This window comes from Balaenoptera borealis, assembly GCF_965194805.1.
Source record: "Balaenoptera borealis genome assembly, contig: HAP1_SCAFFOLD_508, whole genome shotgun sequence".
NCBI classification, from domain to species: Eukaryota; Metazoa; Chordata; class Mammalia; order Artiodactyla; family Balaenopteridae; genus Balaenoptera; species Balaenoptera borealis.
In genome coordinates this window covers 258,369-283,609 of record NW_028123689.1, presented here as the reverse complement: position 1 = coordinate 283,609, position 25,241 = coordinate 258,369, and the positions used below count along the sequence as shown (strand labels likewise).

At 38.9% G+C, this 25,241-nt stretch overlaps 1 long non-coding RNA gene across 1 annotated transcript in view; it reads right to left on the bottom strand.

The window, feature by feature from the left end:
* Positions 1-25,241, bottom strand: part of LOC309621488 — a 51,820-nt gene that overhangs the window by 5,780 nt on the left and 20,799 nt on the right. The window contains exons 2-3 of the long non-coding RNA XR_014240051.1: positions 6,563-7,087; positions 956-1,133 (exon numbers count right to left, since the gene is read on the bottom strand). This is a non-coding gene — a long non-coding RNA (uncharacterized lncRNA). The remainder of the gene's footprint in view (positions 1-955; positions 1,134-6,562; positions 7,088-25,241) is intronic.

Below are 25,241 nucleotides of genomic sequence, written 5' to 3'. Positions count from 1 at the left end.
AGAAATAATACAGCAAGATCTCCTACACGGTTGGCCCCGATGATAACATTTTGCACAACTATAGTATAATATCCCAACCAGGAATTGACATTTGACATAGATAGACTCCACCAATCTTCTTTAGATTTCCCGTTTTATTTGCACTCACTTTTATGTGTGTGTATATAGCAGTTTGTGTGTCCACCACCACAATCAAGATACGGATCGGTACCAGCACCGCAATGATCCTTCGTGTTGCCCTTTTATAAGCACATCCACCTCCCACCCACTCCCCATCCGTAACTCCTGAAAACCAAAAGTCTATCCACCATTTATCCTTTGAATTCTTATGCCACACGCTGGTAGGGAATAGCCTTCTATACAACCAGCTCTGGCCCATTTCCTGTTACTACTCTCAGGCCTCACACTGCTGTGCGTTGCTCAACAGAGTCAATCTTAAACAGCTGGTCAAAGAAGGCATGAGTTTCTCACCTTGCTGACAGAGAAGACTGTCCAAAACCAACAAAGAAAAGTATCGGTGTTCAGACACATATGGCTCCAATATGTGCCTACCCACTAATATGTAAAAGGAAAAAGAACGTATATGCTAGAAACTTTGTAAAGCTTTGTATAAACTTCAGTACTAATTCCTCTGAAATCAAAGAAAACACTTCTGTTTCTCAGCCTACCCAATTCAGAGGGGCATAGTTTAGCATTTTTCATTCCTATAAAGCCTTTTATCCATTTCAACCAGGACTTAAGTCTTTCTACATCAGTACATGGAAACCCAGATTTCCATTGAAAGAAATATCACTTTTTCCTTGCCAACCATTAGACACACTGTCCTTTACCTGGATTTAAAATCCAAAGAACAAACAACGAATTTCTAGTTATTAAAATGCTATTTAAAAAGGAACACAGATGCCTATGCAACTTTCAGAGCACTAAGCAGTACGCGTGCAACTGGAATTCATACCTGCAGAGCTGAGGAGAACACTGAAATCTGTCCCCCGCTGTGATTCTCCACTTTCATTATCGACCTCTTTTTCAGTATCTTGATATTGATCCCAGTTAGAAACTATCTTCCTTTTAGAATAGTTTCCCTGTTCTTCATTCTCTTCTCCACAGGTCTCTGCATCACTGTCATCTTCGACCTGCAATCATGAGAGACAAATCGATAAGCAGGCAGTGGAAATCTTAACCTTAGTAGCCTTAGCAGTAAAAATTTTTAAAAACAAATCAAAACAAAAAAATAGTACATAGGTATCACGATAAAGAGCACATCTTATAAACCAAGCTCTATGCAAGTATTAAATAATATTTCAAGAGAACCCCATTATATCAGAATGTACTTTCAGCGTAAACTCTTCATTTAGCTGTGAAAACGAAATCTGATGAGATCCTACCTAAAATCAGTGTAACTGAATCACTAAAGTCTACCCCCAATGTAATCCTATTTCAAGAGTGGTTTCTTCTTACTGAAATAATCAAGGCTATAAGAGTCTTAAATTCAAAAGACTTCAGGATGGAAATTAGTTCTTCCAACTTACAGATTTTACAAACACATTCCGTAAGTATATTTTTATAAGCTTAAAATGGGAACCTACTCAGATGCATTCTAGAGAACAGTTTCCAGACTTGGGCATTAAAATGTTAAGAGGGCATGCAGAAAAATGCAGAATGTGAGAAATTACAAAAGATAAAGGGTCTAGTTTCTTCAACAAATAAATTGCAAGGGAAAATAAATGATGGGGGAGGAGGGAGAAACCTATAGATTAAAAGAGCTTAATAAGAAACTAACACACCATTGTAAAGCAATTATACTCCAATTGAGATGTTAAAAAAAAAAAAAAAGCTTAATGGACACGTAACCATTGTAATGTTGGGAAGTTATTTGTACTCTGATTCAAACACTATAACTAGACAAAATCACTTATAAGACTATTGAAGAAATGTGAACAAGATATTTTCTTATATTAAGGAAATACTGTTATTTTATTTACTTATTGTTTGGTGTGATACCATTTTTTTTTAATGTTTTTATCTTTTAGAAATAAATATTGAACTATCTATGGTTGCAAAGATATGACATGTGGGTTTGCTTCAAAATAATAGGCGGAGAGGAATGGTGGGTAGAGATGAAATACACTGGGCATAATTGATCATTTCTGAAGCTGGATGATGAGTACATGGAAATTCATTATATTATTCTATCTATTTTAATATGTGTTTGAAATTTTCCATAATAAAAGATTAAATTTTAAAAAAGATATATATGGAATCTAAAGATACAATTCAAAGGAGTATCCCAAAGATTATAAAATCCTTACCAAGAAAAGAATTTGTGAAATATATTAAAATAATCCATCTGTATAGGATGAGTTAGACTTTTTAAAAGTAAGTTTTTATTAACACAGAAACGGGTTGTACATTGCAGGAAATTAGGAGGGAAAGACAAGTAAAAATATTAAAACCCCACATTCCCATCACCTGGGAGTACCACTACTAACACCTTAGTGTATATACTTCCAGATCTTTTACTATGTAAATATTTATATATACTTTTTTTTTTTTTGGTAAGCAGAGTTTTTCATCAATATTCTCCACTTCTGCATTTCAGTAAATTTCATTTCACATAACATCCAGACTATTTCCAAATTTCCCTAACAGACAAAAAAATTTCCTTTACAGTTGGTTTGTCTAAGCCAGTATCCAATTCAAGATCATGCGTTGTATCTCAGTGCTTGTCCCTTAAGTCTCTTTGAATCTAGTACAACCTCTATTTTTATGACATTGATTTACTGAAGAGACCAGTACAGGTAGAATGCAAAAGGACCCATCTTCTGTCTGGCTGCTTCCTTGTGGTGTTAGTATATCAGTTTACAGGAAAGAGTGGATAAAAAATTTTTTTTAATCTAAACACCCAACAGAGTCAGGTAGGTTTTGGCTAAAATACATCACAGATGGTGCTCTGAACCTTATGTTACATCACACCAAATGACAGACGATAAATGGCTAAGCCAACATAAGTAAAGCTAAGATTAACCAATGACTTTGGATGATGAAGCCTGATCCACCCACTGTATGGATATGTTTTCCCTGTTACATCTAGGAAATTGTCTGTGTAGTGTTATTTTGGTCCACTACAAATTTCTAGTTCCCTGTCAACCATTCACCTAACAAATTTAACAGTAGTCAACAGTCCTCACCTGAATCGAATTTTTATAAGTTTTCATGAAACAATGGAGTAACTGACCTTTCAAGATCACTTTCAGCACTCAAATATCATAAACCTCCTTGACAGCACCCAAAAAATGGCAATCCACATTATATTCTAGAAATTGCAGAGACTGCCTGAAACCTAGAGGTTTCCTACCATTCCTGCAAGTTTCTCAGAACCATAAGATGCTGGCAGATTAAAGGTATGTGACTGAATGAGATCTGCTATATAAATAACAAATACCAGGAACACCCTAAAGAAAATAGCTTTGCAACTGATGAGAATTTGGGGAATAGAGAACTACAGCTGAAAAATACTTGCAGGGTTTAATTTGAGAAAATCCCATACTCTTTTGCTGACCCACTGGGTAAACAGAGTTCAGAGAGTCTTCTCCAGTTAGTAAAAAACTTTGAACACAGATATAGCCATGGCAAAAATGTAACCCTGAGCAAAATAATTAGCTCGATGTGAAAGGATTATCATCTGAAACACCCGAGGAAGTATTAACACAGAAATAACCACTGAAACGGAAGACTGGAGACCTAGATAGAATTAATGACCCTGCCATCACCTCATTTAATATTTACAGACTGTTTATAATAGGCTGGGCCTCACACAGCTGAATGACTCACTAATCCCCAACTTAGAAGAATCACTGAACAAGAATCTCATTACCTCCACCCAACAGTGGAGACAAGAAAAGTCGTCATTAGCCTCCATCACAAGAGGGTAGTAGAAGTAATAAAGTTTAGAATACATTTGATGTAACTTAGAGAAAGGTGTATCTTAAAAACTCCTAGAGATTTTATGTTTGGTTCATCTTGCAAAAATCTGGGACAAAAAATAAAATATGCATAGTCCCATGATGGAGAGAAAGAACAGAACAAATAAGAAAATACTGATGAAAGCAATGTGAAAACTAAATAGGAAGGCATCATTATTATGTTAACATCATCATTATGAAAGTAGTCTGGTGTATACTGTGAACTGTAAGACACTGATGAAAGAAATCGACAGTACAAATAAATGGAAAGCTAGTTCTTGTTAACAGATTAGAAGAATTAATAGTTAAAATGTCCATACTACCCAAAGCAATCTACAGATTCAGTGCAATCCCTATCAAAAGTCCAATGGCATTTTTCACAGAAATAGGAAAAACAATCCTAAAATTCGTAAGGGAACACAAAAGACCCCAAATAGCCAAAGCAATCTTGAAAAAGAAGAACAAAGCTAGAGGCATAACACTTCCTGATTTCAAACTATATTACAAAGCTATACCAGTTAAAACAGTATGGGGCACTTCCCTGGTGGCACAGTGGTTGAGAATCCGCCTGCCAGTGCAGGGGACATGGGTTCAAGCCCTGGTCCAGGAAGATGCCACATGCCGTGGAGCAACTAAGCCCATGCGCCACAACTACTGAGCCTGCACTCTAGAGACCGTGTGCCACAACTACTGAAGCCCGTGCATCTAGAGCCTGTGCTCTGTAGCAAGAGAAGCCACCACAATGAGAAGCCTGCGCACCACAACAAAGAGTAGCCCCCACTCGCCACAGCTAGAGAAAGCCCGGGCGCAGCAACAAAGACCCAACACAGCCAAAAATAAATAAATTTTAAAAAATAAACAGAAAAAAACAGTATGGTATTGGCATAAAAACAGACACATCGCTCAATGGAACAGAATAGAGAGTCCAGAAATAATCCCATGCATATATGGTCAATTAATTAATGACAAAGGAGCTAAGAATATACGATGGAGGAAAAAACAATCTCTTCTTTAAATGGTGATGGGAAAACTGGAGAGCCACATTCAAAAGAATGAAACTGGGCCCCTATCTTACCCCATACACAAAAATTAACTCAAAATGGATTAAAGACTTGAATGTAAGATCTGAAACCATAAAACTCCTGGAAGAAACATAGGTGGTAAATTCCCTGACATAGGTCTTGGGAATGAGGCTTTGGATTCGACAACAAAAGCAAAAATAAACAAGTGGGACTACATCCAACTAAAAAGTTTCTGCACAGCAAGCGAAACTACCAACAAACTGAAAAGGCAACCTACAGAATGGGAGAAACATTTGCAAATCATATCTGATACAGCCTCTCTTCCAATAACTGATTTTAAAAGCAACTGTACAAAACAATATGTGCATAATTATATTTCTATACGTTATAGACCCAACAATACATTTGCCAATAACGGCAAAATGGAGGTGAGTGGGAGCAAAACTGTATTAGTCTAAGGAAATAACTCTATATGGGGAATACCCAAAAACAAATGAAAAAAACTAGAAATAGGAAATAAGAAGGCTCTTGTAACAAAAGCCACAAACATATGCTTACTCTTCTTTCTTCTCTCATATTCTTTAAAGGATATAAAATTATATAAGGTAATAAGTATATCAATGTGTTACTGGTTTTGTAACATATGGATGTAATATGTATAACAACAATGCCACAAGAAGGGGAAATGGGGACTAGAGCGTACTGGAGTAATGTTTCTATATCTCACTGGAATTAACTTATCTGATGCAGAGTCCAATAAATTAAAAGGTATATGGTAAGCCCTAGAGCAACCATTAAGGCCATAACTACAAAAAAGTGAAAAAAATCATTAAAGGAATTAAAATGTTACATTAGAAGTATTCACTTGGTGCAAAAGAAAGCAGTAACGGAGGAATAGAGGAATGATATATGTGAGACGTGGAAAACAAAGTAAAATGCAGATACAAATATCCAACTGTATCAGTCATAACATTAAATAGGAATAGATTAAACAATTCAATCAAAAAGGCAGAGACTAGCAGAATAGATTTTTAAAAATCCAACTGTATGCTGTCTACACTAGACATGTTAGATTCAAAGATAAAAATATCATTAAAATGAAGTAAGAGGATGGAAAAAGATATTCTATTCAAAACAGTTCGCCAAACCGAGCTAGAGTGGCTATACAAATATCAGACAAAATAGACTTCAAGGCAAAACTGTCATAAGAGACCAAAACGGACATTATACAAGGATAAAAGGGTCAATCTATCAGAAAGATAACAACTGTAAACATTTAAACATATGCTCCTAAAGACAGAACCCCGTAATATATGAAGCAAAAACAGACAGAATTGAAGGGAAAAATAGCTCAACAATATTTGGAAACTTCAACACCTCATTTTCAATAATGGCTAGAACAACTAGACAAAAGGTACCAATACACACAGCAGAACAAATAAAATTATTTACTCACTGAAGCTGTAGTCCTATTTAACTTACAACAATAACTTACATTAACTTGCAATCAGCTTAATTTAACTGGCCAGCCTATGAACATTACGTTTGGGCAACATTATTTTTTAAATATCCTCTTACCTTCTCTTTCAAAAAAGCAACAGTGGGGCTTCCCTGGTGGCGCAGTGGTTGAGAATCTGCCTGCCAATGCAGGGGACACGGGTTCGAGCCCTGGTCTGGGAAGATCCCACATGCCGCAGAGCAGCTGGGCCCGTGAGCCACAATTACTGAGCCTGCGCGTCTGGAGCCTGTGCTCCCCAACAGGAGAGGCCGCGATAGTGAGAGGCCCGCGCACCGCGATGAAGAGTGGCCCCCGCTTGCCGCAACTGGAGAAAGCCCTCGCACAGAAACGAAGACCCAACACAGCCATAAATAAATAAATAAATAAATAAAAATTAAAAAAAAAAGCAACAGTCTTTAAAGATTATCTTTATCATTAAGAGCTTGCAGATAAACCAGTAAAATCTGGGAAGTTACTAATACATAACAGTTAGACAACAGATCCTATTTAAAGCCTTTTATACTCAGGAACCTACCTTTTGAAGGTCCCTGTTCTACTTTCTTCTGGAGTAAATGGGTGTAGAAAAAGGCTTTCCTGCTTTGAACCTAATAAGGAGGTTGAAAATAGTCAATCACACATTTTTCAACAAACTCGTATGTTTCTCACAAAATGTAATTATACCACAGAAGGGAACAGGTGGGATAGAAAGATATGAAACCCTCCTACAGAAAGTAACTGGAAACTGATTTCAGTAATTAAGTAATAATGTCAAATATATCCAACCAAAAATGTCACACTGTGTATAATTTGAAAATTATATTAATTCATCCTACTATAAAATTTTTAAATGTTATCAAGTTTTAAAATATATCATTAGTTAATAATCTAGTTGCCAACTTTTATATTTTTAACCCTATTAAGGTTATTTTTATCTCACATAATCATTTGGACCATAAGCAGCAACTGATACGTCACTATTTTTTATTGAAGTATAGTTGATTTACAATGTTGTGTTAGGTTCAGATGTACAGCAAAGTGATTCAGTTATACCTACATATTTATCTATTTTTCTCAGATTCTTTTCCCTGATAGGTTATTACAAAATACTGAGTATAAGTTCCCTGTGCTATATAGTAGGTCCTTGTTGGGCATCGCTATTTTTTTAAATTATGCTTTTAATAAAAAAAAATTCACACGCCATCATGGTTAAAGAATTCAATGACAGCTTTCAGTATTAGAAAAGTATGCTAGCAAAAATAATTTTTATATATCATTTCAAGAAGCTAAATTTTAATAAATGACTGAATAAAAAATATAGTATATACCTAGTATACCGATATACTAAGGACGACATTTCCATTTGGCATTGTGTATTAAATAAAATACACATTACAACATGATCATACTTGAAAAAATTAGTAAATGCAATACATGGCATATATATATAAATTATCTATTGAGCCCAGAACAACATACATAGTATTTGAGCTCCAAAATACTGTGGCCATTAAGAATGGGAAAAAAAGTGATCCAGACTGGGAAAAAAAGGGATCCAGACTGTATTCAAATTCAACTGTTTCTCTAGCAAGAGAATTATATACAGCCTCTTTTCTTGTCCCTCCTTGTGAACAGTATATGGGAAAGAAGAGAGGGTGGAGGCATCTGAGAACAGAGAAAATGGTAACCCAACCGTCAAAGCAGCTGTTCAGTGACACTTCTCCACAGGCCTCCTCACTCACCCCAGTCCTTACATCTTTCTTTCTCAAGTCTTTCTTTCTCACCTGTGTTACTGTTTCAGAGTGTTGCCTAAAAATAGGAGGCAAAGAAAGCCAATTACCATTTGCTGGCAGCCCACCTAAGACCTTGAGAGTTTATCGCTTCCATGATTTAAGGGCAGTCTGGGAAATTAGACTGCAGTAACTTTCATTGGGCCAACTGGTGATTTTATTTTTTTTTCAAATTTTCAAATAATAGCTTTATTGATGTATAATTCACATACCATGCAATTCACCCATTTAGAGTATGTAATTCAATAGTTTTTAGTATATTCACAACGTTGTGTAACAATCACCACAATCAATTTTAGAACATTTTCATTACCCCAAAAAGCCTGTACCCATGAGTAGTCACTCTCCATTTTCTAGAAAGCCCTAGAAAACCACTAACATACTTTCTGTCGCTATAGATGTGCTTATTCTGGACATTTCCTATAAATGCAATCACTTTTATGACTGAATTCTTTCACTTAGCATAATGTTCTCAAGGCTCATCCATGCTGTAGTGTGTCTCAGTACTTCATTCCTTTTACTGTTGAATAATATTCCATTGTATGCATATACCACATTTTATTTATCCATTCGTCCCAACTGGTGATTTTAAACTATACTTTGTGTATGTCCTTTTATGGAGTCCTTATGGAAAGGAGGGTGGGAGTGGCAATGGAATGAATCAGTTTCGCTTTATCTGCTTTACAACTTGAGCTCCATGTAAGAATTCAGGCTTAAAAAAGGTTTAAAAACTACCAAATTAATCCACCATGTAAGTCCCAACTCCCTGGTAAAATTCTACGAATTAACATCAACAGTTTTTCCAGTAGAGAAGGCACTACGTGCAACTATAAGGGAGACAATTTGCTTCTCGCTGTGGTTATGCTCTAAGTCACACAAGTTAACTAGAAAAGCAACTAAGAGGCCTTCAAGTAAGAACCTTGCTTTATCAAAACATTTGACTAAAAGGTTTTACATACACAAAAATAATCAACCTTCATATAAAGAGTGCATGTAGACCAAGCATTCCTGGGTAAAGCTCAGTGTACAAAACATATTCCCCTCCACCACAGCCATTGACAGTCTACTCTTCCTAAGAAGGCAAATGGTACTTCAGGTGCACCTGCCTCTGTCCCATCTTCCCACGGATTACACTGCATGGGCTTAACACTGGAAATCAGATTTTCTTTTTCTTAAATCGAAGTAGAGTGATGTACAATATTATAAAATTTAAGGTGTACAACATAGTGATTCACAATTTTTAAAGGTTATATCCATTTATAGTTAGTATAAAATATTGGCTATATTCCCTGTGCTGTATAACATATCCTTCTTTGTAGCTTATTTATTTTATACGCAGTGGTTTGTACCTCTTAAACCCCTACCTCTATCTTGCCCCTCTCCTCTTCCCCCTCCCCACTAGTTTCTTCTCTATAGGCCAGATTTTCTTTCAACTCTGTCTCAGGTAAATTTTCACCTCACTTCTCCACCAGCACAGGGTTGGTTTCCTTAGTTACTGAGGTTTTAATGTCATCACCTTCCATTTTCAAGAAAAATCACAGACCGCTAAATAGCTGTTGTTTATCTGGCCAACTTTAAGACACTCCCCAAACCCTCAAATCACCAGACAGAACTTAATTAAATTAGTAAAGAATTATCAATCTAAAGGGAACCTGGGTAGCCCTGGTCCACCCTCTGCCCTCAAGCAAGATCATGTAGAAATCACATTGGGCCAGTCTACCTGGGTCTATGATTATGTTCTCTACCTAAATTAATCATATTTCTTCCTTCATAATGACAAAGTTCTGATTCCTCAATCATTATCACTGATTGTTCTATATCTCTTAAATTCCCCATGACCATTTTTAGTGGTTATAATCAAAATGGACTTGGTAGATGTGGCTTGACCAGTGCTGCCCTCTCCCCACCAGAAATTTTGAAAATAAAAATAGTCATCCTCACAGTTCCATACCAGGACACATTTTTTCTTTAAATACAAGCCTAAGTGGCACTTTTCTTTCCCTCTGTCTATCTTACAATATATCTGAAGAGGACTGCTTTTGTTCCTTGCACTGCTCGTTTGCGAGTGTTCCTTCAACAAGCATTTCTTGAGTAGTTGCTGAGTGCCAAGCAGCAGCTCAGGCACTGGGAATATAAAACACAAGACAAGGTCCCTAGCCTTAAGAACCGCTGTCCTATGGGGAAATCAGAGAAGCAAACACACACTTAAAGCAGTGTGATATGTGCTTTGAAAAACACGTAAGACGCTATGGGAGAAAGAGAGCATCAGAAATGGAGGAAGGAGAGGGATGGGGGACGTTTGCAGGACCAGTCTTGCACTTCAGGGAAGGCAAGAAGGTTGAGGGAATAGTATACCTCAGCTCTAGCTGTGAACACGTGGCCTGAGATTACTCTAGTAAAGGAAACAGCTGCTATCTCCTCCTGGAAGGCGGTCCCCAGGTTCAAGGAGAATTAGCAAAGAACACGCTTCTAACTAAGGGATGAGAGCTGTTCAAAGCACAGCCCAGGGAGGTCAACCATGGGAAAGGGTGAAAAAGAAAAACATGTTTGAGGATTCTAGGAAGATGGTAGCAGTAGTAGCAGTTTTTTAGTCTTCCCAAACCCCCCCATAAAGTCCACACACAACCACGAGGACAGAAAAATCAAAAACACACGGAAAACATCCACAAAAACCTAGGTGGCAAGGTACAGCCACAAAGTGACAGAGGTGAACAGGTAGAAACCAATCACCAGCAGCCACAAGCCCCACATGGACCAGCACCTGTGAGAGGAAGCAGAGGGAGCAATGGAGCACCGAGGAGACCTGAGCATCCCAAAATAAACAACAGGGGCTCACTAGAAGAGGGCCGGCGAGAACAGCGGCTAAGAACGTTGGGTCCTTTGTATTCCAGTAGTGGGTGTGTACAAGGCCTTCACAGGAAAGCCTGAAGGGGCTGAGTAAGCCAGGGCCTTATGAACCCTCAAAAGTAACAGGGCAAAACTCCTTTGCAGGACAAGACTCCACTCTGGAGAAACTGCTGGGGGTAGAGTCACAGTTGAGCAGAACAGGGGAGGGAGGGAGGGAAAAGAAGGTCCAGGTTTGGGGGTAGGGGTGGTGAGGAGGCAGGGATATACCAGATGTGAGATGTCCGTATTTTTACACTTCAAAATAACATAAGAGGGGGCTCCAGAACCATGAAATCTGAAAAGCCAACCTTAGGTTGTGTCTCCCTTTTAAAAGTTCCGGAAACTGCTTTCACATGAATATCAGGAACAACCGAGGATCATGATCAAATCCCATACAAAGCTGTTATTGTAAGGACAAAGATACTAAGGATAAGCACATTTTTACAATAAATCCCACACAGCATCCAGAAGTGTTTTATCAGAATACAATTTCACTGTTTTAAGTATGTAACTAGAAATTCTACCCTCAGTCTTTCGGGGCAAAGGATATAAAAGAACAGCTGTCCACTCTCAGTGTTGCTCAGAGATGTCAATACATAAAAAAAAAAAAAAAAAAAGTGAGGCGGAAAGAATCTGAGAACAGAGAAAAAAAAGGTAAAACAACCCATGAAGCGGTTGTTCAATGACTCGGCTCATGGGGCCCTTCATGCCATCCCTTTCCTTCTCCAGGTTCTTTTATCTCTTTCTCATTGGTGTTATTTTGGCTCAGAGTCTGATAAAAATGAGGCATGAAGAACTGATTACCATTTGTTAGCAGAATCAAGAGCCTGGGGCCATACAGCTCATCTCCAGTCCTAGCTCCTCACAGGCTCTGCACCTTTCCTTCCGACGATACACCCCCGATCCGAACAGTAACCACTTTTGTGGACACAAAACGGGGCGAAATTTTCTACTTCCTAGGTTCCTTATCAGAATGAAGTTCACAGCACTATCAGATCAGCACAACAGATTGTTTCAAAATTACCTAATAAACATTATATTAAAGTTAGCTTCTGAGATGGACTCTGGTGGGTATCTGTCTCACACGGTCACTTATTTCCTTGTTACTTCATTCTTTGCATGAGGCAGTCTCTTTGCTCACAACCGTCCCCCTCTCTTTCATATTGTACTTCAGTCAAAAGTTCTCTCAAGCACTATTTATCTCCAGAGCTGCAAAATGCACCTGAATCTCTTCTAAAATATTTCTACCAGTTTTTGGTCCAGCTAACAAACTTTTCTCCATCAAACTTGTGAACCCACTGTGAGCTAGACCCAAGTGTCTCTGGGTGCTTGTGTGCTACAGAGTCCGGGAGAATGAAGAAACAGTTGAAATACTTAGCGAATACCCTCCTCTGGTGAGCAACAGGTATTTAGACAAAAGCAAGGTTGTTTTCTTCTTTACGTTCAGAGTTCTGAACCACTGTCTTGTAAATAATCTCTTGGGCTTATCAAAATACTGTGTATGATTTGCCAAGTGTCCCTTCACCAACTACGAACACACCCACCCATCCCAAATTCACCCCCAGTCCACCTGGTAACAATTCATCACAGAGCCTAGAATGGAGTGCTAGACTCTCCCTACGAAATGACACAAAGTAACCGCCTCCACCTGCCTTTTAAACAGCATGGAGATCCCATCCTTGTTTCAGTAATAGTAAGCAGCTTCCTCAAAGAAGTTAGCTATTTTGAAACACTTACCACTTAATTTTTCATACAATGTCCCTGTTACCACGTAGCTATTAATTCTAATAAGATGCCAATTACCAAGGTAAGTGATTTCAGTAAGCCTTATTCAGAGATTCTGACAGGACTGAAAACTGTTACCTGGCAACCATTTATTCCAGCAGCACTTCGAAGAATCACAAAGTCATATACAGTTCTTTTGTATGCTGCTGTACTTTACCCTATGCACACAACAGAGTCAATAAATTTATTTTTTTAATGATGTCATCTACTCTTTTCCACGCCTCAAAACACGTTTTACTACCAGATAATGTCATTTTCTACCTTTAGAACAGAATTTCTTACCGATAAATACCTTTACAAACTTGTTCCACAATAATCAACCCAAGGAGACAAATTGAAAATTTGGTTGAAATAACAGTATTTCTCTTAAAGCATCTTTGTAGATCATCTGGTTTAAGCCCCGAGGCTTTGGAGATGAGATGAGATGAGCTTCAGAAAAGAACTTGCCCAAGGTCTTACTGGCAGAGGCAGAATGACAATCTGCCTGAGACGTAATTTAGTGCTTTTGCAAATATGTCTCTTCACTGAGCAAAATCTTAGTAAAACAAATCATTCTCTCTAATGTTTTTAGTCTTTTAGTTTCTAAAGCTTTTGTGAAGGTCCTGCTCAAAACTCCTAACTACCAACAGAGAAAACTAATGAGACTGTTTAACGAGCAGAAGAGATGTAACCAGCCAGAGACTGATTATTCAAGAATCATCTTCTGATGTGTGAAACTACCTTCCCTGCATCAATGACACCATCTCGCATCTCTCAAAACTCATTCTCATTCAATTATCTTAATTTCAAGAAAGCCCTGGAAGATAGACAAGACCTTACTGATACATAATCAATTATATGTATACAGATGAAATACAGTTGAAACAGGTCACGTACCCACTCCAAAAACTTACCAACCACACAAGAGAACAAATGTCTGACCCCAAAAACTTATCCACTGCAACCCGTTCATATTAATTATTGGAAACAGCAAGGTTCACAGGATGGGGAAACGGCTTGATAGTAACAAGTCACTTATAGTTAAAAGCAATAAATGTGACCAGAGAGAAGGGAGGGGAGAGAAGGACACACGTAATCCATGACATGAAGAAAAATATGCAATTGAACAGGGGAGTTGACGAGCTTTTGCAAAAATTGTCGAAACTAAAATAGAAGATGATGTCAATGGGTGACAAACTGATAAAATGTGAAAAAAAGAAAACCATAAGCAAATAGGTGTGATTTACATCTTATACAATCTATTCTTATTAATTAAAGGACGAATGCTACCATCTGGGAGAACACACTTCCTCACACCGCCTCACAACTCAGTCAAGTGGGCTGCAATTTTCACTGCACTTTCCTTCGTGACTGATCTAAGTTACAGCTGTGCAGCTAGAAACTTGTGGGCCTTCATATAAGTTCTGCACATCTCCTCATTTACATCCCCTGACTGAATTACAGTCTTACTCTCCTTGTGGCAAAAACCTATAAGCTTAACCTATAAATTTAACCTATAGGTCAAATTTCTGAAGACAAAAGACACAATCTCTACCCTTTTTAGCTGTTCTCTCTTCAAAGACAAGGGTTAAACCCAGCCCCTACCCAGTGAAAGCTGCTGAATTTGCCATTTCACATGAAAGAACAAACGGACCTAAGAGAATTCTCTTCCTGTTGAGTCCCTATCTTACGTGATGTGGGGCAGCCCATGCACACACTGACCGAATGAGGAGGAGTGACTCACTCTACCAATCATTGGAAAAGTGTTTCTTTGTGCACGTATTTTATCTGACACATAATTTAATGTATGCTTCCACGGTCTCTCGCTTTCTACCATTTGAAGTGCCTCTTTTGAATTTATCCCCCTATTCAGTTCTTCCCTGATGAATAGAATCGGTACAAAATGCATAACATTTCTCTTTTGTGGGCTGGCTGATTTTTTTTTTTTTCTTACATTAAAATCTTTTCTTTATCTTCAAGAGCACTTACACATGACAACATTAGCCTGAAGAGAAAACGACTCGGACGCTCGGAGCACTCTTGTCAGTCGGCCCCCTTAGCGTCCATAGAAATCGGATGCCAACTTCTACAAACATCGTATTTAGAGGTTTCAAGGGCAAATATTTTGTAGATGGCATAAGATGGCGTTGTTTGCAATGAAGACAAAACGCCTGGGTTAAACGCGAGGCCTACGTTTGCCCCATAATGCGTGACATTTGCAAGGAGCTCAAGCCGGCATGCTCTTCTTTTCGGGCTCAACTGCCTTCTCTGCTCCTCTGCCATCAGCAGAATGACATCATGGCTACATGTCCGCAAAAACTCTTTCCTTCCCATCCGCACCACTTTAACCAAAATTGAGAAATGAGAAAAAGAAAATGCACTTTCCGGAGGCAGAGAGGTTCGCAAGACAATTTCCCCTGTGAAAGGACAGAATGCTATAATCAGCATTTCCCTTCTGCAGCTCTTTTCAAGTGTGACCTGTAGGAAGCTCTTCCAACATTAGGGAGGAAAAAACTTCAATCAAAAGAAAGGGCAGCAGAGACACATAAGGAAGGGAGAGAGCTTTTTACCTTGCATTAGAGAAAGGTGGATTTTCTCAAAGCCCTCAATCCACAAGGACAAAACGCAAATCTCAGGACCAGGATTATGGAGTGCACACAAGCCAAGGGCCTTGAAGCTGGGCCATGGCACAGCGAGCCTGAATAATCGCATGTCGGTAAAATTCCCTTGGAGTTAGCAATACTGACATGATGTGTACCTCATCTTTTGTGTAAGCGTGAGACTATCTCCGCTTCATAGAAATGTAAAGCAACACTTAATTCCACCTTCTCTAGATCCCCACCAACAGTGTCCAAATACTCTTTTGTGGAGGAAGCACAAATTAGACTCGTAGTATTGCTTTCCTCTAACAAGGCAGCCTGTGAGTTTAAAATCGTAATCGAAACTCTCAAGAGGAATAAATATGAAAAAGCTACTACCTATTAGAACATGAGCTCTAGGCTTGGCAGAAGGAAAATGCTGTATCTTTCCATAATATGCTCAGCACAAAAAGGCTCATCTGCCCCCAAACTAGTGTCCCCACTGGGATGTCTAAAAAGGCAACACACTGACTAGATTAAAGAAACCTGAAATTCAAAGCCCTTCCCTGAGACTAACACACGGTCATTATCACAATTTTGACAAGAGGAGAAGAAAAGAAAATGTCTGGAGTGTGACTTATCATTAAGATACCACAGGGAGATCAGCTCGGTGCTTTGTGACCACCGGGGGGGGGGGGGGGGGGATAGGGAGGGTGGGAGGGAGATGCAAGAGAGAGGGGATATGGGGATATATGTATACGTACAGCTGATTCACTTTGTGATACAGCAGAAACTAACGCACCATTGTAAAGCAATGATACTCCAATAAAGATGTTAAAAAAAAAAAAAAAAAAAGATAGTTCTGAACGGGCTACCTCAGAGATAACCCTAGAGGACAGAAGGAACAGGAAGAAGGCCCTGGGTCTGTCCCAAAGAAAATGTCACAATCACCAGCAAGATAAACCTTGCTTCCTTCTGCACACAATCCCAAGACCAGCCTTCAGGCATTATTCACAGCAATTCAGTGCACTAAACGTTAAAAAGAAAAAGGGAAATTCCTCTCATTGTTTCTAATGGTCCTGAAGCCACTCAAAAAGCAGTAAGATCCAGAGTGGTAGATTTCGTTAGCTGAGGCACACCATTCACTTAAAAAAGACATCACAGGTTTACAAGTCTACTAAACAGACACGCTCTTCTCTCACCACTGAAGAGGGCTGGTGACTTACCTCAAAGCAAAGTGTATCATGTGAAAAATAACTGCCCTCTCGGTCTGGAATACTTAGCTTTTTAGGGTCTGCTAAAAATTATTACTAGATGGTCCCCAATAAGTATTTTCTTTTATCAATTTCCATATAGTAAAATACAAAGTACTATGAGCTTAGACAAATGGAATCAATATAACCACCACCACGATCAAGATACAGGACAATCCCATCATCCCAAAGTTTCCCTTCACACCACCCTCCAAGCTTCTTTCACTTAACCTAGTACATTAGTAGCAGATCCATCCATGTTGTTTTGAGTAACAGTGGTTCATTCCTTTTTACTGCCAAGTTGTAGACCATTGCATGGAGAGTTTGTGTCTCCATTCACCAGTTAAAGAATCTTTGGGTTGTTTCTGGCTTTTGGCAATTATGAAAAAAAATGCTGCTATAAACATTCATGTACAGAAAGTTTTCATTTCCTTGGGGGTAAATACATACCTAAGAGTGGGACTGCAGGGTCATATGAAAAGCGTACGTTTAATCTGATAATAAAGTGCTAGGATTTGGTACTGTCAGGGTTTTTTTTAAGCCATTCTAATAGACATAAAGTGGTTTCTCATTGTGGTTTTACTTTGGATTTCCCTAATAACACATGACGTTGACCACCTTGTGCTACTTGCCATCAATATATCTTCTGGGGTAAACCATCTGTTAAAAAATGGGGAAAAGATTTAAACAAATTGTTTACTTTAATACTGAGTTTTGAGAGCTCTGTGTATTTTCTGGATACCGGTCCTTTGTTGGATATGTGATTTGAAAATATTTTCTCCCAAGTCTGTGGCTTGTCTTTTTTTAATAGAATTTATTCTTTATAGCAGTTTTAGGTTCACAGCAAAATTGCATGGGAAGTACAGCAATTTCCCATATATTCCTGTGTCGCTTATTTTTTTTTTTTTTTCCTCAACAGTGTCCTTCCCAAAGCATAAATTTTTAATTTTCAGGAAGTCCAACTTAGCAATTGTTTTCTTTGCGGATCATCCTTTTGGTGCTATACCTAAGAAATGTTTGCCTAACCCAAGGTCACAAACATTTCCTCCTATGGTTTCTTCTAAAAGAAGAATAGCTATCCTTCCATTCAGGTCAAGATACTTTAACTCATGGAGGGAGCAGACTTATAATAACTGCTTTAAAGTCTCTGGCTCAGAATTCCATTATCTGGGCCATCTTGGGGTTGGCATTTATTGATTGTCTTTTGCCTCAAGAATTGGTCACATTTTGCTGGTATACTGTGAAATTTTAGATGTAGAATAACATTGTGAATATGAAGTTGTTTAGACTCTGGATCCCATTAAACATCCTCTGGAGAATGTTATGGTTTTGTTTGTTCCATTTTATCAGGCAACCAATCTGGTTAGATCCAGACAGTAAGTTCTGTCTCATCTCCTGTGGGCGACAGATCCAATGTCACATCAGTTCTCAAGGCTTTTGCTACACTGCTACTTCCAGTCTGTCTCCCCGATGTGCAGCTCAGGGTGAGCCCCTGCCTTTGGACATTTCACACACAGAGAGGATCCCCTTCCAGCTCTTTCCTCTCTAGGATTCTCCCAATCCTCTGGCCCAAAGGTCGGGTTTCTCTTAGAGTTCTAGCTGCCCACATTGCCGCTCAGAGGGCAAAGCAGAAAGGGGAAAAAAAAGAAAGAGGAAAAACAAAAAACAAAAACGGGCATTTTCCCATACTTTTTGGACTGCAGGAACCCATTTTCCTGGTCCTCTGTCCAGAAAAACAGACTTCTACACGTTTTAGCTGCTGGCACCACCAGCCAGCCTGACTCTCCAAAGGGTCTGGTGCTCCCCGACCCCAGCACTCATCCCATGATTCAAAAGAAGGAGGGGACCCCCCCCACCCCATACTCTCCAACTTGCATTTTCCTAGTCCTCTGGTCAGAAAGATGGACTTTCTCTTGGTTTTTAGCTACCTCCGTGCCATGGCTGCAGCTCTGCTGAGAGCCTGCCTTTGGTTCAAGGCCAGAGAGAAAAGGAAAACGATGAGGAACTCACCCCCCTGGTCCCCATACAGGTCGCTTACCCGGGGGTTTTCACTCCCTTCACCATCTGCCAGCTTTTCTTTGCCTTTCTGAGTCCTTGGGCAATCTGTCCATGGCGTTGAGCTGCACGCAGCAGAAGAAACAGGCCGTAGTGGGCCAACTCCACCTTGGTCGTGTCTGCCCAGTAACTCTACCGTGGTTTGCTGAGGCAGCATCTCTCTCAACCTCTTGGATTATGAGAGCTTCCACACACCTGAGCTGAGGGCCAGCCCATTTCTCACCTTCCATTTGATGGTATCGCCAGGGGAGAGAAAACCCCATCACTGACTCTTATAAAACCGTGATATTCGTGCACATTTCTTATTCTCCTCTTAGGTGTCACAATTTATCTAATACCCTCAAAAAAAAACAAGAAAGAAAACCAAAACTTCCTGACCTCTGGAACACTCTCCTATTCTAGTCCCCGCTCTGTAAGCCTCACCTCTTACCTTCAGGCTGGGTTTAAGAGGCCAGGAGGGTGGGGAACTATTCATTGTAAACAGCTGCTCACCAGGTATGTTGCTAGAGACTAAGGAAAAGTAATCTACACACATTCCCCTTGTTAAGGGCATTGAAAGACAGAAAGCACGTGTTGGAAACTGACAGATGCTTATTTCTTTGGCAGAGGCATTTAAACTCCTTCTGGCTCTTTTCACGGATGGCAAAATAGAGGACTGTGTGCAGAGAGGAGCCCAGAGAGTGGATTTGGTTTCAGAGTTACTACAGCTACACCCAGCCTCCCTTCACTACTTTTAGTTGTAATAGGAAAAGCATAAAGCTGCTAACAAAAGATAAATGTGAATATTTCCAAAATATTCTAATGCCATGCTTAAACACAAAATCCACGATTTGGTCACATAACAAATATCGATTGAGAGCCTATACTATGCCAGGCACTGTTTGATGTGCATGGAACATTCCCTGCCCTCCTGGAGCTGACATTCTACTGTAGGAGTCAAACAACCAACAAATAAATAGACAAAGTTTGAATAAATATATGCATAAAACACTGTGCTTTCAGGTAGTGACAAATAAAACCCTACAAATAGAAAGCAGGGTAATGGTTTGGAGAATGATGAGGGCACTATTTTATATAGAATCATCAGTGAAACATCTTCAGAGAGAACATTTAAGCAGAGAACCAGATAAATGAGGGAGTAGGCCATGCTGGGATCTGGGGTAGAAAGGCAGAACATTCCAGGTCCTCAGGAGAGGACAATCCTGCCACATTCAAAAATCAGAAGTAAAGCCAGTATCCTGGCTATACTGCATTGAACTTGGAGGAAAGAGTGAAGGAATGAGGCCTAAGAGGCTCACAGGAGTCAGATTATGAAGAGCATTATAGGGCAGGGTAAGGAATTCGGATTTTATTCTAAATGTAATGGGAAGGCAGATCCATAAAGACATGAAAAGCGCAAGGTTTAATCTGACCAGGTCTCAGTCCTAACCAGAAAAATTACTTTCAAACTCAGAGCTAAATCTAACATTCAAATCCACTTCATGGTCAGTCTTCACAGATCAAGAAGCCAATACAAAGTCAAATCACAAAGTTAAAGATGAATAAAGCATAATTAACTCACCCCCCAAAAACACATTATTTATATTTCATAAGTAATATTCTCAAATGCCAAATTATTCCTTTTCTACTAAAAAACAAAACTGACATCATGGCTTTTAGATAATAACAATATATCAATATTGGCTCGTTAATTGTAACAAATGTTCCATGCTAATGTGAGATGTTAATAACAGGGGAAAAACTGGGTATGGGATCTATGGGGACTCTCTATACTAGTCTCTCAATTTCTCTGTAAATCTAAACGCTTCTAAAAAGTCTATAAAGTCTATTTTAAAACTATATATATAGATATAGCTATATAGTTATCCAGAGGTAATACATAGTTATATAGAGATATATAAAATCTCCATATATTGATATATATATAAAATCTCAGACCAGGATATGTGCTCTGAAACCACATACCAACAAAAGCGATCACCTTATCCTACTGCTATGAGTTATTTCAGTTGATACAACAATGAAACTGAAAATGAGCTTCAAATCAACTAAGCAATTAAGATTGCAGATCTTTTACTTTTTGTGAACAAGCACTAATCCATACTCTACCTACCTCTTAAGTATACGGACATGTTTAGAAAATATGTTAGGTATGCTTACCTCTTTAAATAAGTTCACAATAGCAATAGCAAATAATTACTATTATGGGGGAAATGGAGCCGGTAATAAGAATAAGGCAAACACTAGGCAGATTTTTAAGTCGAACAAAAGGGCAAATGTTATATCCCAGAGCCTAAAATACTCCAGAAGTCTCAGAAACAATGGCCCAGATGTAGGCTAAGTACAGGTGTGACAAACCTTATTTAGCTCAAACACTTGGGGGATGCGGGGGTTATGTGAATATTTTAGGGGGGGAAAAAACAAATATGTTTATTATCGACTGCAGAACAGACAAGCTTTGTTTCTCAAAAGAGGACATAGGTTTAAACAGTTGAGAAATACAGACCATGACTCTTCCAAGAAAAGACAGGCTGAAAGACAAGAACTCCAATAATTTCCCAAGCAAAGTTTTCTTTTACTTTATTAAATATATCACTTTCTGCCTGTGATAGGCAGAATAATGGTTCCCCAAAGATGCCCACGTCCTAATCCCCTGAATCTGTGAATATGTTAGGGTACACTGCAAAAGGGAATTAAGGTTGCTAATTAGCTGACTTTTAAAGCAGGGAGACTGCCCTGGATTATACAGATGGGCCCAATGTAATCACAAGAATCCTTAAAAGTGGAAGAGGGAGGCAGAAAAAAGGAGAGAAAGGAAAAGAGACGTGACCACAGAAGTAAAGTGAGACAGACCCTATGTTGCTAGCTTCGAAAACAGAGGAAGAAGCCAAGAGCCAACGAACGTTGGCAGCCTCTAGAAACTGGAAACATTGTCTCTGGAGCCTCCAGAAAGGAATGCAGCCCTGCAGACACCTTGATTTTAGCCCAGTGAAACCCAGGTTGGGATTCCAGAACCATAAGATAATCAATTTGTATTGTCTTAAACCACTAAGTTTTTGGCAAGTTGTTACAGCAACAATAAAAACACAAATACGCTTCCTCTAAAAAGAACTCTCCTGCTTCGAGGAGAGAGCCCTTTTTAACCCAGTATCAGGGGGCATCTTTACCACAGACGAGTCTTTACCACAGATGAGTGAAAGGGGGGAAAAAATGTGTCATTCGCACGTGAAGTAAACAATCACAAATAAGAGAATCCAAAGATCAGTAACTAAAAGAATTGATATATGTAAGCTACAACAAAAAGCAGACTGGCGGGCTTCCCTGGTGGCGCAGTGGTTGAGAATCTGCCTGCCAATGCAGGGGACACGGGTTCGAGCCCTGGTCTGGGAAGATCCCACATGCCACGGAGCAACTGGGCCCGTGAGCCACAATTACTGAGCCTGCGCGTCTGGAACCTGTGCTCCGCAACAAGAGAGGCCGCGATGGTGAGAGGCCCGCGCACCGCGATGAAGAGTGGTCCCCACTTGCCGCAACTAGAGAAAGCCCTCACACAGAAACGAAGACTCAACACAGTCATAAATAAATAAATAAAAGAACGTGAATTTCTTTAAAAAAAAAAGCAAACTGGGCTATTCATTTCAGTAACAGTCAAGTGGTCTTAGTTTGCATTCAATTTCCAATCAGTTTCTCAATCTATTTCATCTGAAGTCTTCACATTACCCACTATAAAAAATACCTATTTATTTATGGTTAGGAAGTTAGCCATCTGTATTAGCCATACAGACTGCCCAAACAAATTACCACAGACTGTGTGGCTTAAACAACAGAGATTTATTTCTCACAGTTCTGAAGGCTAGAAAGTCCAAGATCAAGGTGCCAGCAGACGATGTCTAGTGAGGACCGGCTATCTAACTTGTAGATGGCTGCCTTCTCACTGTATCCTCACACGTCAAGGAGAGAGGGCTCTGGTCTCTCTGCCTGTCCTGACAAGAGCACCAGCTCTATCAGATTAGGGCCCTGCCCTTATGACCTCACTTAACATTTATCACCTCCTTACAAGCCCTATCTCCAAATACAGTCACCTGGGAATTAAGGCCTCAACATGTGAATTTGGGGGGAAACAGAAACATTCACTTCATAACATCACCAGTAATCATTATTTAGGTCAGAAAACAAAAAAGGAAGATATGTTGCCCAGAGAATATTCATTAGGGAAAACTATTAAGTCATATAAATTACCATAAACAAAAAGGACAAAACTGGGAGTATAAAGCACTTCCAAATAGCATATTAATATACAACTTATATGAGTACGTTAATGAATACATACGTGTAGATACAGAGAGGGGCACATGCCAGTTGTAGGTGTGGATAGAACATATACGGTCAGCTCCTGCACTAAAAAAGAAAGGTGCCCCTTTAATTTGTTCTTTTAAAATAAATGTGTATTTAAAGATATACCAGCTGTGGTAGTGGAGAAGTACAATGGCTGGGGCACCCAAAGTCACTATATATATAAACTGCAAATATCAACGCAGTTTCTGCAATCCAGAAAATGAAGGAAGTAGCATAAACAAAAGTCCATATATCAGAAGAGACTCAACGCAAAATAAAGAACAACTCCCTAAGTTTGCTGTTTATGCCACAAAATTTATTCTGTAAGTTCTACCTTAACTCTAAGCCATTAATGCTCAAAAATCAATGAAACTATATTGAAATTTCACAAATACGATAATACATACCAGATCTCGAGTTTATACTGCAAAAGTCTGTTTCAGGCAACATTTTCATCTAGAAATACCTATGTTAAGGATAAAATATTAAGCAGCCTATTAAGCTCACACATTTGCTAATTATCCTTGCCTCAAATACCCTTGGCCATGACATACACACCAACAATCAGAGATAAAGCCCACACACCCAAGAGATAAGAAACCCCTTCATTAAAGAAGATTTTCTCCTACAACTTGTCTCTCTGATTCCCACTCTTTTTTCCTCTATGGGTAAGACTGTATGAGTCTAACAAAACAAGGGGAGGAGGAACACAAAAGAGAATCATGAGTGTACATCATTTCTCAGATTTCCAGTCTGGTTTGAAATAATATCAACAATCTAGGAAATAGTCAAAATTGAGGAGTAAAGATTTATAATCGCAGTGAAGAATTTGTTGCTGTTGCTGTTGTTTTAATCTACTCAGCTAAGGTTTGAACCCACTCGGGTTTGCATGCATTCCATGGTTGTTCAATCAATGACTAAGTATGAAATGAATGTTACTCCCATTTGGAAAAATGTTTGACTGCTTACCCCACCTGCTATTCAAGGCTAAAACTGTACTTTGGCTGCTGGTTTCACGTCAGCTGCGAGCAGACACACATTCTGTGCAGCAGGTGATGCCTGGGAGTGGCCTGGAATTTTCTTTTCACTCCTGTTTTGGAGCCGGACAAGGGTACTGGAGTTCATACATCTAGTTCAACCTGCATTTGACAGATGGCTCAATTGTCCTTTATTTGATTAGGCCAAAGAGCACTTATACATTTGCTTTTATCTCTACTATTCACTTTTTATTTAAAAAAAAAAAATCCTTTAACTTTTGTAAAGAGAAATGAAGCATCACCATTTCAGTCACTTTTAAGCAGTCTGCACTTCCAGAATGTGGACTTACAGAGCAAATCAGAATCTAACACGATTTTTTTTTAAGCTACAGGATGATTTGATTATAAACTATAATGATGACATTATAAAACTCAGTGGTCTCTTAAAAGTTTTTCACACTTAAATGTTTTATAAGTGAGAGAGAGAATGAGAATGAATCAATACTTGTTTGCTATAGAGGTCCCAATTTTAGAAAAAGAAACTGAGAAGGGAAGGTTAAGTGGGATGCTAAAAGTTTCCCAGTCTTTTTAATACCACATATCACAGCAGCCCACTTAGAACCCCTTATGTTTAAGGAACTAGAAACTGAGGGATAGAAGCATGGCTTTTTACAGCCTAGGGAGAACAGTGTGGTGAAGCCACACACGTAGACCTAGGATACTGGGCGGAAACCTCCATTTCTGTGTCATTTGGTGAAAATCTTAAATTCCCATCTCCACATTTTACTACCCCACATTTGCTATCTCTAAGAGCAATGACATACATATTGAATAAACTAAAAAAAACTTAAGTCAACAGATCTAAGGGATAAACTACAATTCAATATCGCCTAACCATTTGCTATATTAGAAAAGATATATATGCTTGATAGGAAAGCATGAAAAGTACATAACCCTTCTAGGAGGGGGAAAAAAAAACAATTCACAATTCATTGTTTTGTTCATTCATAAACAAAAAAACTTGTCTCATCCTAGAAGTTAGAAACCTCAGGTATTCATTCCACCACCAACTACCTCGCTATATCCTTTGAAAGGCCTAAATCCACCCAACCACTAATTTCTT